The following is an 11,527-nucleotide window of genomic DNA, read 5'->3' as shown; positions in this document are numbered from 1 at the left end:
GACACTAGTCACATACAACATAGTGTAATCACATGGAATTCACTTGTGTTTACCAGGTTCTGTGTCTACAACTGAAAACTAAATTAGAGTTTTGGTGTAAATAGCAACACCTCCTACAAAAATCCTCTTAGTGGATAGCACCACACCAAATATAAATGAGAGTTCAGGCATCCCTACACAGTGTGGGCCCTCTTGCAGAAGACCACACATAAGGGTTTTTTGTGTTGTAATAAGTACAAAGGCATGAGAATGTCATAGGAAAAGATAAAGCTGTAGATTTTATTTTTATGGATTATATAAAAGTGAGTATGGAAATTAGTTTATATTCTTTATCAGCAAGTAAGTCTAACTGTCCAAGAAATTGAAGGACAAATACTCACAAATACTCACAAAGGTTCAACCCAGGGAAAACTGCAATTTTCTTAATTATCTCTTCTAAACAATGGGTATATAGTTGTCAATGAGGCTGAGAAATACCTTACAGATCATTTTAATTTTGTTAGTTAAAAGACTGGTAAAGAAATATTTATTAGTTATTACAAGCTACCTATAAAAATACTGCACACCAATTATTTGGGCCATTTGGGAACCCATTAAGCTTTTGTCATTTAATTCAGTCCCCCTGTAATGAGAATTTATCAGAATTATTGAACAGTTGCCAGAAATTATTTGTTTCTCATTTGCATTTGAAACTCTTCTATAGTAGTTTTATAATTTTCAGAATGTGGGAAAATAATTAGAAACTTAGTAGTAGGGGTACTGATGAACAACTCTATGGTGTCCAAATACACACTATAATTTAGGGTCCCACATTTCGGGGTCCCACTTTGAACTATAGATTACCGCTTTCTTTTCTTTTTTCTCTTCTTCACTTCACTAGAAAGATATTTTGTCCATTTCTTTCTGCTTCATATCCTGAGTTAATCTGATAGAGTATGATCTACATTTTTGGCTCTTTAACGACTAGATTCCTTGATAGACTCTCAATTGTTAGTTCTTTGATCTTCTACCAAAGCCTGCTGCTCACAGAGGGAGTTATCGTGTATGCTAGTTTGGGGGAAAGTGTGCTTTGAATAACCTATTTCTCTTCTGTTACTGCTCAGATTCTGATCTTATGTCCCCTAGTATTTTGTAAACCCGTTTCAGCTGGTGCCAGCCTTACTCACTGAAGGTTAAATGCATTGAAGGAGATGTGTTTATGAATAATGGAGAGTATCATTCATCTTTTGGGTCTTCATTTTAATAAATAACTGATTTTCTTAATAGTTAACCTGACATGTTTTGAAAAGATGTGTTAAAAAATGTAATGAAGAATTAAGGAAATGCCACCTATCTAAACAAAACCTAGATCCTTAAACGATTTATTATTGGAAGCAGAGACTCAACAGAGATGCCCATGTAGTGACTCCAGGCTTGTTCTCTCAGGTTTACCCTCTTCTCATGGTGCTAGTGGCAAGAAAGAGACCTCCTCCTCCACCCCTCCCCCCACACACAAACTAGTACTACCACACCAGGCTAGACTTTTAGAGACTTTCACTGTGAAAGGCAAAGGGAAACACATGATGTGTTTTCTTTCCAGGAAAGATGTGTGGATTTTCTTCAAAGACACAAATTAACCTTACTTCTTTAAATCCCAGACACTTAGCATAATCTTCACACATAGTAATTGTTTTACACATCTTAATAAATAATTATTCAATTGACTAAAATACCTATGTCATTGGACATGGTTATCATGACAGTAGGCTCTTTATTTTTAATTTTCTAAACTGCAGCCCCCAAAAGACAGGACTAATTTCATTACCCCCTTGCTTTACTTTCTTGTTTCCTAGGTCTGACCTCCGCTGAAGTGAGAGCATCATGTTCAAACTCTCAGGCTTCACTTGTCTCCTGAACATGCAGGCAAGTCATGATAAAGAGAGACAGATCTCACCCAGCTGCTCAAGGAGATCTCAGGGTCTGAAACAGTGGTTGTCTCCTAGGACACTTGCCAATCTTTGAAGCCATGCCCTGGGGCCAGGCAGAACAGTCTTTCAAAATATCAAAAGGATTTCTCCGAATTTTGCTTACAACTTTTCAACAACTTCATGGTACTTATAGGAAAAAGACCCAAATCCTTACCAATGATTTGCCTACAACTTTTTTTTTTTTTGAGACATAGTCTTACTTTGTCCCCATCAGTAGAGTGCTCTGGTGTCATAGCTCACAGTAACCTCGAGTCATGGGTTTTAGTGATCCTCTTGCCTCAGCCTCCCAAGTAGTTGGGACTGTAGGTACCCACCACAACGCCTGCCTATTTTTAGCTATTTTAGATATGGGGTCTTGCTTTTGCTCCTGCTGGTCTCAAACTCCTAAGCCCAGGCAATCCACCTGCCTCAGCCCCCCCGGAATGCTAGGATTACAGGTGTGAGCCACTGCACCAGGCCTCACTTACACATTTTTTTAATGGCAGCTTTGTTTTTTAAGTCCTTTTTTTTTTTTTTTTTTTTTGGCCAGGGCTGGGTTTGAACCCACCACCTCTAGCTTATGGGGCCAGCGCCCTACTCCTTTGAGCCACAGGCACTGCCCCTTAAAGTACTTGTAATATGGCTTAACACAGTATTTTTTAGTTAACAAACACAGTAATCAGTATAACTGTCAAACAATCAGTTTATTGAGTTGAAACCAGCTTTCTAATAACCAAAATGGTGCAGAATATAATATACTCAGCATAGAGTGTATATAGTAAACATCAGTGCCATTTCTTGAACTTTCCTTCAATTATGCTTACATTATGATATGATATATAACATTGTAAGTATATGCTATGGTAAACATTATATTATAGGCTCAATAAGCATTTGCTGAAAATTATGAAAGTCGCAGAAATTATTGTTATTGTGCAACGTGGACAGTCATCATAAGCTCATTTCTAAAACAGAAGCAGGATGACCCATTCAAAAGAACAGACTCCTGAGGAGAAATGACAGGCCTCTATGATCAGCCAGACACTAAACACAAGTATCATTTCAAATCTTGCTGTCAAGGCCATGGTTGGGTAAGAATCCACTCCGTGAAAGCCCCCAAAGAGAATTCTTGTCAGTACGGGGATTACTTAGGAATAGTCCCAGGTTCAGAACCACAAACCCTTTTTAATTCTTCATTCCACCTGCTATATGATGTTGCACAAGAACCTCCATCTTGATGTTGTAGCCACACCTTTATGTTTCTTTTTTCCAGACCACAAGGTCAAAAAATCTACATTTTGCTCTATATTTTAGGAGACTGAAAGAAACTATTCCTGAGCCTTTTGTGAATAAATATTCTATTTTAAAAAAGGCTGTGAGAGAAAAAACCATGTCATGCATAATTTAGATATCTCTGTGGGTTAGGAAATTGCTTATTTGAAAACTGGTTAATATATCACAAGAATTACCAACTAATCAAATAATTATGAAACTTTGAAAGTTAGTCAATAATTACGAATTACCCTCAAAACTGTTCCAAAAGAGTTCATGTGAGTTCATGTTCCTAGTAAGGAACAAAAATTATGTATAAAATTCATAAGCATTTGTGAAATGCAAACTAAATCCTGGCAGTGAGAAGCAAAGAGGGGGATAATAAACTAAACTACCCTTCAGAGAGATCAATAACTATGAGAGGTATACATACATATCAGTGCAAACTGTAAAGGCATTCCTTACAAGTGATTATTTTATATCTATTTACAGCTCCAGTTTGGAAAACTTTGATATAAAGTTAAGGTGTTGGATCAAGTAGAGCTAGACCTGATTGGAGACAGGAGTCAGGGTACCAGTTTCAGCCCCACAAAAGCCAGCAACGTGGATACACTGTGACTGACTCTCAAGTCCTCTGTGTTCCCAACTTGGAAACAGTGCTTTAGATGGGCTGTCTTTCAAGCGTTGTCCTGCAGTGCACACTTTCTACTCTCAAGCCATTGGTGATAATAATCTGACTCAAATTATATAGAGAGAGCAGATTAAACATTAACATAAGGTTTTCCTACCATAAAAATTAAATTATTTTGCATGCAAATCTTTAAGGAGTAAATGACTTCAGTTTTCTCTATTGAATATAATAGGAGTAGACAAATAGACCTTTATTCCCATACCAGTTGCAGATAAATTTATTAATCAGCTCTTTGCATTGTAAAAACAATCAGGTTTAAGCAGCTTTCAGCTTCCCTGGCACCAATACTTTTCAAAGTCAAGATCAGACAGTCCTTTGGTTTTTACATGTTGGCAACATGTTCTGTGTATCTGTAGATACATCTTTTTGCAATTAGGCATCACATTGAGGACATTGCACTTTGTGAGAGGTGGAGAGGAGGACTGGGTAAATAAAGGTAGTAAGGTGAGATAAGAAATAACTGCTGAATGGGAAAAACTTTCTCCTATATATCAATGAGAGATGCCATGCCAAAAGTGCTAGGTCATTGTTTAATCATTGGGGTTAAAATAGTTTTATGCTACAGTTTGCTGATTAAAAGTTATTCTTTAAACACTCCTTGTCCACCTTACTTGAATGTGTCTTGATAGCATACCACTGATAGGATTAAGGTACCTAACTTAAGCCTTTTAGGTTTAAGAGAAAATTAATATGTATAGAAATTTTTTTACCAGAAGGATTCAATTATTTTTTATATCCATACTAAACCATATGGTATAAGAAGAAATTATTTTAAATAATATCTCATCAGGTTTTTTTGTTTCTTGGTTTTTGTTTTTGTTTTTTTTTCTGTTTGTTTGTTTGACAGTGTCTCACTCTGTGCCCTGGGTAGAGTACCATGGCGTCATAGCTCACAGCAACCTTAAACTCTTGGGCTCAAGTGATCCTTCTCTTTTAGCCCCCCAAGTAGCTGAGACTCCAGGTGCCCTCCACAATACCTGGCTAATTTTTCTACTTTTAGTAAAGACTGGGTCTTGCTCTTACTCAGGCTGGTCTAATACTTCTGAGCTCAAGGGATCTTCCTGCTTCAGCTTCCCAGAGTGCTAGGTTGAGAGCCACTGTGTCTGACCCATCAGGTATTTATTAAGCATCTACATGTTGCAGGCATTGTGCTTTAGAATTACTTAGAAGGGCAAAAAAATGCTGGAATATGTTGCTTTTAAGGTCTCATGGAGAAGCAGCATTGCAGAGAATAACACCCACAATTAAAATTGTATGGAAATAAAGGGGACCACCACTGTCTTATGGCATGTGGCAAGCGTCTTTATTTTCTCCTGGCTTAAATAGCCAGCTCTGCCCATGCGCACTGTTAATCAACACATCAATGACTTCGCTGATATTCATTACAATCCATAATTCATCTCATGACCAAACATCATTCATTACAATCCATAATTCATCTCATGACCAAACATCATGTGACTATCTCGTGACCAGACCCTCCCTGACCCAGAGCCTAGTAATCTACAGATTAACTGATACTACTTTATCTAATTTATTCCTCCTGAAAATACCTGACTTAATGGAGAACATGTTGCTAGCCATTACTTCCTTGTTTCTATCTGCTAAAGTCTGAGGCCCTGGGGGAGAAAGATAGATTGAATACCTGCCCTACTGGCCTCACCATCTGGAGGCAGTTACTTTAATATTTAAGCAAGGCATAGTCAGGAAATTCCTAAGACATACAGAAACTTATTCGTAAGCCTCTACTCCCATGTGGGCCTTAAGTCAGGGGATTCTTATGCCCACAACCAACCAGGCTGACCTTAGGTCAAGGGGGTTTTATGCCTGCAACCAACCTGGTCATATGGGATTCTGCCTCAGTTTCTCACAAGTATGCCTGCACAAAGTCTTTTCACTGCTCTCTCTCAAACAGGTTTTTCAGCCAGAGGCATATAGGCCTTTCGCCTATAGAATAGATTACTAAGTATCCTGCCAATCTTGGCCCTCCTGCTTATTTCTCCACAGAGTCAGACCAATCCTCATGTAACACAAATCACCCTGTCCCCTCACTGCTACTGCTGAATCCTAATCAGTGGCTCCCTATTGTTGTTTGGATGAGAAAATATCAGCTCCTATGTGCCTCAATTTGCTTCATGTTGTGGACCTTGCTAACCTCCCTGGGCCTTACCTTTTTAGTACCTTGCCCATAAATGTTGAATTCCATCATGTTACTTTATTACCCTGAATATAACTACTCTTCCTCCTGGAAATTGAAATGTACTATTTTCCCTATCTGTAAAACTTTTCATTTCTCTTGTTTGTCTCTCTGTGTCCATCTTCTCTTTCTTTTCACTTGGTTAATTGCTATTTCAGGTTTTAACCTTGATACAATTTTATTTTAGGAAACCTTCCCAGACCCCTTACAGCAGTTCAGCCTGCTTCCTTTAGCCTCTTACAGTATCTCAGGACTTCCAGCCATTGAACTTCCCCCACTAAGGCACTCATGAATCGGTCATATCTGCTCAGTTGTTATGGGATGGTGTCTTGCTAGCTATCCCCAGAGACTAATGTAGCACATAACTTAAAGTAGGTGTATGCAATAATTATTAATTATATATAATACATATCATGGTCCTAGGAAGTTATGCAAAAAACAAACAACAAACACAATCCTTGGTGTATTAAATTGATTATAGCTTCTTTCTTTCTTTCTTTTTACTCTGTAGTGCTAAAAAGAGAGAGAAAGCATCTTTCCATTTAAGTTATGAAAACAGAGGATAGTAGGTGATCAATCGCCATGATTCAGAAACCTAAAGTTTGTGCTGGGGCTATGGGCAAAAAACAGAATGATTTAAAAACTCACAAGCATTGGACTTGCGAGGAGACTGTTTAATATAACTATGTAAAATATGTCCCAGGAGCAACAAGAACATATAAAGAAACTACTGTATTTCTATTTTTAGGCACCTCACTTCAGTTGAGCTTGGTGCCAGGTACATGGTTGCTTTGCAGCCTGGGATAGAGTTACACTCTCTGCTTTGCATTTCATTCCCCTAGTTATTTACATAATCCCTCTGACTGTGCCTATCAATTCACAGACCAAAAGGAATCCCATCATGAGTACACTAAGTCACCTTCAGTAGAGTGCTGTGATGTCACAGCTCACAGCAACCTCAAACTCTTGGGCTTAAGTGATTCTCTTGCCTAAATAGCTGTGACTACAGGTGCCTGCCACAACATCCAGCTACTTTTTGTTGCAGTTGTCATTGTTTTAGCTGACCCAGGCTGGGTTTGAGTTCATCACCTTTGGTGTATGTGCTATGGGTGCTGAGTCAGTTCTGCAAGTATTTTTAAGGATCAGATAGGCCACCATGTTGACTTTTTTAAAATGTATCAAGTGAAAATGCTTGGAAATTAACAGAAAGTAAATCAAGAGAGAAATTACTCCTTTCAGTAGAGATATATAATGTAAATTTTTATTAGCACAAAATGATAGGCTAATAAAAAAAAACAGAGCACATTAAGATGTCTGAAGGAGCCAGGAGAACTGAATATCATGTTACTTGTGTGCTTTAGATGAATTTTCAATACTAGGATGATGGGAAAGAAAAACATCTCTTCTGATGTTATCTCTTCTGATGTTAAGAGACTTTTTACTTCTTAAACAGAATTGCTGAAGCTGATTTCACAAAGATTTTCTTGTATGCTTTTAGACATTTAGATGTTCCCTTTCTTAGAAGCCCATTTCTAGAAATTGAAATAACTACGGTTAACTCATTAGCCCAAATAAGAAATAATTCTCCTGTATGTCACTGAGAAAGGTCATGCCCAAAATGCTAAATTATGGTCACACTGTTGGAGTTAAGTTTTATGCTAAAGTTCATAGTAAGATAAGATAAAAGTTATTCTTTAAAAAGCTCCCTATGTATTACTTAATGTTACTAAGCATAACTCATTAACTCCAATATGATCTTCAAAGCCAAGAAATACTTAATGAAAGTTATTTATTACTTATTTTCTCATTGTTTTTTTGCCTTATTAAAATCTAGCTATGCTGTCATACTTCTTCAAGTTAAGGAAAAATCCTGAAGGAATTTTATGTCAAGTATTACCCAAATATGCCTTAAATACAGGTGGAAGAGGAGCCTGAAGTTCACACAAATATTAGGTCTCGGGCAATTTAGCTCTGAGCTAAGAGTTGGGTGCATGTGTTCCCGGCTGGTTCTACTTCCATGTGACTTTAAGTAATTCTGCATCGCCTTTCACTGTGCTGAGGATTCTTAAACTCAGAATCACCTGGAGAACTTGTGAAACTACAGATAGCTGCCTCTCCTCCTCGGGGTTTCTAATTTAGTAGATTAGAGCAGGTTTGCCAAATTGGGATTTCCTAATGAAGTCCCCAAGTATTGCAATGCTATGGGACATATTTTGAGAACAAGGTAATCACATATTTCCGAGACTGACCTCCTACCTGACAGGACAAACAGAAAGGTTACAGTGTGATGTAATGGGATGCCAGAATGTGTGTCGTGGTCTTTAGATGACAATTTGGGGGCAGTGTGCTTTTATGGGAATGGAATCTGGAAAGGCATGTAGTAGAGAAGCACCTATCGGGATCCAACTCCTATTATTCTCAGGTTATTTCAGTCACAGTAAAGATGAGAAATGAATCGCAACCTAGGTAAGAGCAAAGAAACACCAGAGAAAAGTGAAGAACTTGCCAGAAAATCCCAAGCTCTGTCTTTGCCCATACTATATCCTGAAGCTCAAAAATCTAAAATTACACGTGAATGTACAGGGGCAAAGTTGACTGACAGTGATCCTGCTGGTAGAAATATGAAGGTCTTTTCTTCCAAAGAAAGTCACAATTATCATTATTTTTGTGTTCAAAGAAAAACAACAAGGTTGAATGTGTTTTTTAAGTGAAGTGTGAAGAATTATTATGTGTATTTAAATTTTAACAGAAAAAGAACAAATTTTCAGATACATATAAAGAAATATTCACATGTGTAGTTAAATGTGGCATAATACATTTATAAAAAATATATTTTCTTGTAGGAATACCAAATTATGAATAATATTTATAAGCTCATAAACTTGGAAGGAATATCAAGATGAACTCCCTTTTTATCTTCAAGGAATACCATGATGAACTCCCTTTTTATTTTATTTTATATCCAAATTCCACTGTAACTTTTGCCATTATATAAAATTATGTAAAAAGAATTTTCTTCTACAACTTAACTGAGGTATCACTTATTAGAAGCAGCCCTTATAAAAATTTTCAGCTTTTTAAAATTTTTTATTTTTTTTTATTTTTGCCATTTTATTTTTGTGTGTATACAAATTTGCTTAAAATTAGTGAATTTCTAGGCCAGGTTCAGGTAATTGAAGGGACTTTATAAGTAGTTTATATTGTCTAGATCCAAGATATGCTGTAAACACAGTCTGGAGCAAAATGGGAAATAACATCTTTCTAAAGATAGGCTTAAAAATTCTAATCCAGTATATTAAGATGTTTCCTTTTTCTGGTAGCGGAGCTGACTGATACCTGGCTGCTAGGGAAGCATTCACTGGTATAGCCAAGAAAACAGGATACAGACCACCAGAAACAAGACCAGTCAATCCACTCTGGGTTACAGTACAGGTTTCACGGTTCATTTCACCTGTAGTCAAAGGTAAAGTTACAAAACTACTGTAAGCTATATCTGTTGTCAGAAATGGAAGCACTGCCATTGGTAAGCCAGCAGCAATATGAGCTTTTGTCACATTCAACGTGTATCAAAGAAGACTGTTTGATATTAGGCCACGAAGAGCAGCATTAAGTCCAACATATACTGATCCATGTTCAAGTAAATTCCTTTCTGTTTCTGGAAGCTGATTAATTTTTCTGGTTATGGTAATGAAATAAGTTTGGTTTTCCTTAGTATCATCTGGTTTATGATTTTCCATAGTGAGCCTTATGCTCTCCTCCTCTCAGGAGCCGCTGCCCTCTCAATTTTCCTCAGCTATGTCCGAGATTCACTGCAACCTTTGTCTAACTCTCTTGGGTGCACCCATCTTTGGCTGACACGTGACTCAATCTGGCAAAAAAAATTGAGCTTTAATGGACTTGCTACAATGGGATTTGTCTTTTAAAAGTGATTTTCTTTTAAACGTATTAAGTTGAGTGTTTTTTCTATTTGTACATCATCTTCTATGTAGAAGACTCCTTTGTTACTGCAATTAGCTGCCTCTTCATAGAGTAACCAGACAATTCAGTATATTTATAGTGAATGACATTCAATAAATTATATTGCTGTAATCAGTATTAAAACACCTCCCAATTCAGTGGACATCAAGTAGAGAGATAGGAAAAGACACCTGCTTTCTCTAAGGGAAAGTGCAGGAACACTCTGTAGGAATTGTCAATGGGAAAGAGAATAATTTGTTAACCTAGAACCTGTTTGTGTCATTTACTCATAAAAATCATCAAGTTCATACTAAGTCAAGTCCAACAGGTTATGTTGGACGTGTATGAGCTCCCGTATAGATTTTGCAAACTGAAAAGATGTGGTAAAGAAAGACATTCAATGTTAATGATTAATTGGCTCTTCATATGTTAGATACTTTATCACGGACTGCTATTGGGTGAGAAAATGTATGTACAGCATCTAGACAACAATGGTTTGCATTCTGAATTTTTAAGTACATACATTTAAAACAATATAATTTTTAAGGAAAACAATTTTACAGATTTTCTGCTATAAAAACTTGGTGTTTTTAATTTCTTCAGAGTTTCAAACTTTGATATATTTTTAGAAAGTGTAAGTGTGGATCATTTCAATGAATAAAATCATGAATGATGAAAATATTCAATTTCTGAAACAGGTGCACAGATTTAACATATACTTGGCATGCAAAATTACTGCAAACTTTAAGTTCAGCTGAGCAAAAGCACTTCAAGAATTTGAATGATATGTATCCACTTGGAGAGGAAAGTTTATTATATTCAATTTTTCTGTTACTTCATGTAACTAAGTTTGTATAAAATCATAACAGAATAAATCTCCAATGCTTTTTCTTCCATCAAAATAACAGCTTATCGCTAAAAGGGGTGAATATTCTTCACAATATAAGAGCAAGATATAAAAGTAGAGAAAATAGTGTAATATAACTTGTAATAAACATTGATTTTTCTTCTAATGCTTGGTATATCTTTGTGACTGTTCTATTATTCCAGGGCTAGAAGAGTGAGTGGTGGTATGAATATTTAGAATTGTGTCCATCATTTTACTTCCCAACCTACAACTAAAAAATCTACATATATAAAGGATAAAATTTGTCTTCTCTGAATATTTCCTCTATATAAAAAAGCCACTCTTATTATTAAAGAAATAAACTAAGTATTCCCTTCCTTCTTTGAAAGTATAAACATACAGAGTTCAAGTTAGATCTGTAGGAGGTACTCTTTTATTTTACTGAGGCAACATTTGAGTTATTAGTGTTTTAAACAGAAAAATTATAATTTGACTATTGTAGCTATCAAAGTAATTTTATAACAAAAAGATTACAATTGGTAGAGTAAGTTAATAAATATAGAAAGCTAATATAACAAAGTAGACATTCATTATTTTACAAAATCTGTTATATAAAC

General features: G+C 36.2%; 1 pseudogene across 1 annotated transcript; it reads right to left on the bottom strand.

Annotated features, from left to right (window-relative positions):
* Window positions 1–9,212: 9,212 nt before the first annotated feature.
* LOC100941624 lies at window positions 9,213–10,028 on the bottom strand (annotated as a pseudogene). The gene has a single exon (XR_002771067.1). The product of XR_002771067.1 is annotated as a transmembrane protein 126A pseudogene (transcript).
* Window positions 10,029–11,527: the final 1,499 nt, after the last annotated feature.

The sequence above is a fragment of the Otolemur garnettii genome, unplaced genomic scaffold (assembly GCF_000181295.1).
Source record: "Otolemur garnettii isolate 467f Iridium unplaced genomic scaffold, OtoGar3 scaffold00006, whole genome shotgun sequence".
NCBI lineage: Eukaryota > Metazoa > Chordata > Mammalia > Primates > Galagidae > Otolemur > Otolemur garnettii.
This window is presented reverse-complemented; position numbering and strand designations above follow the sequence as displayed.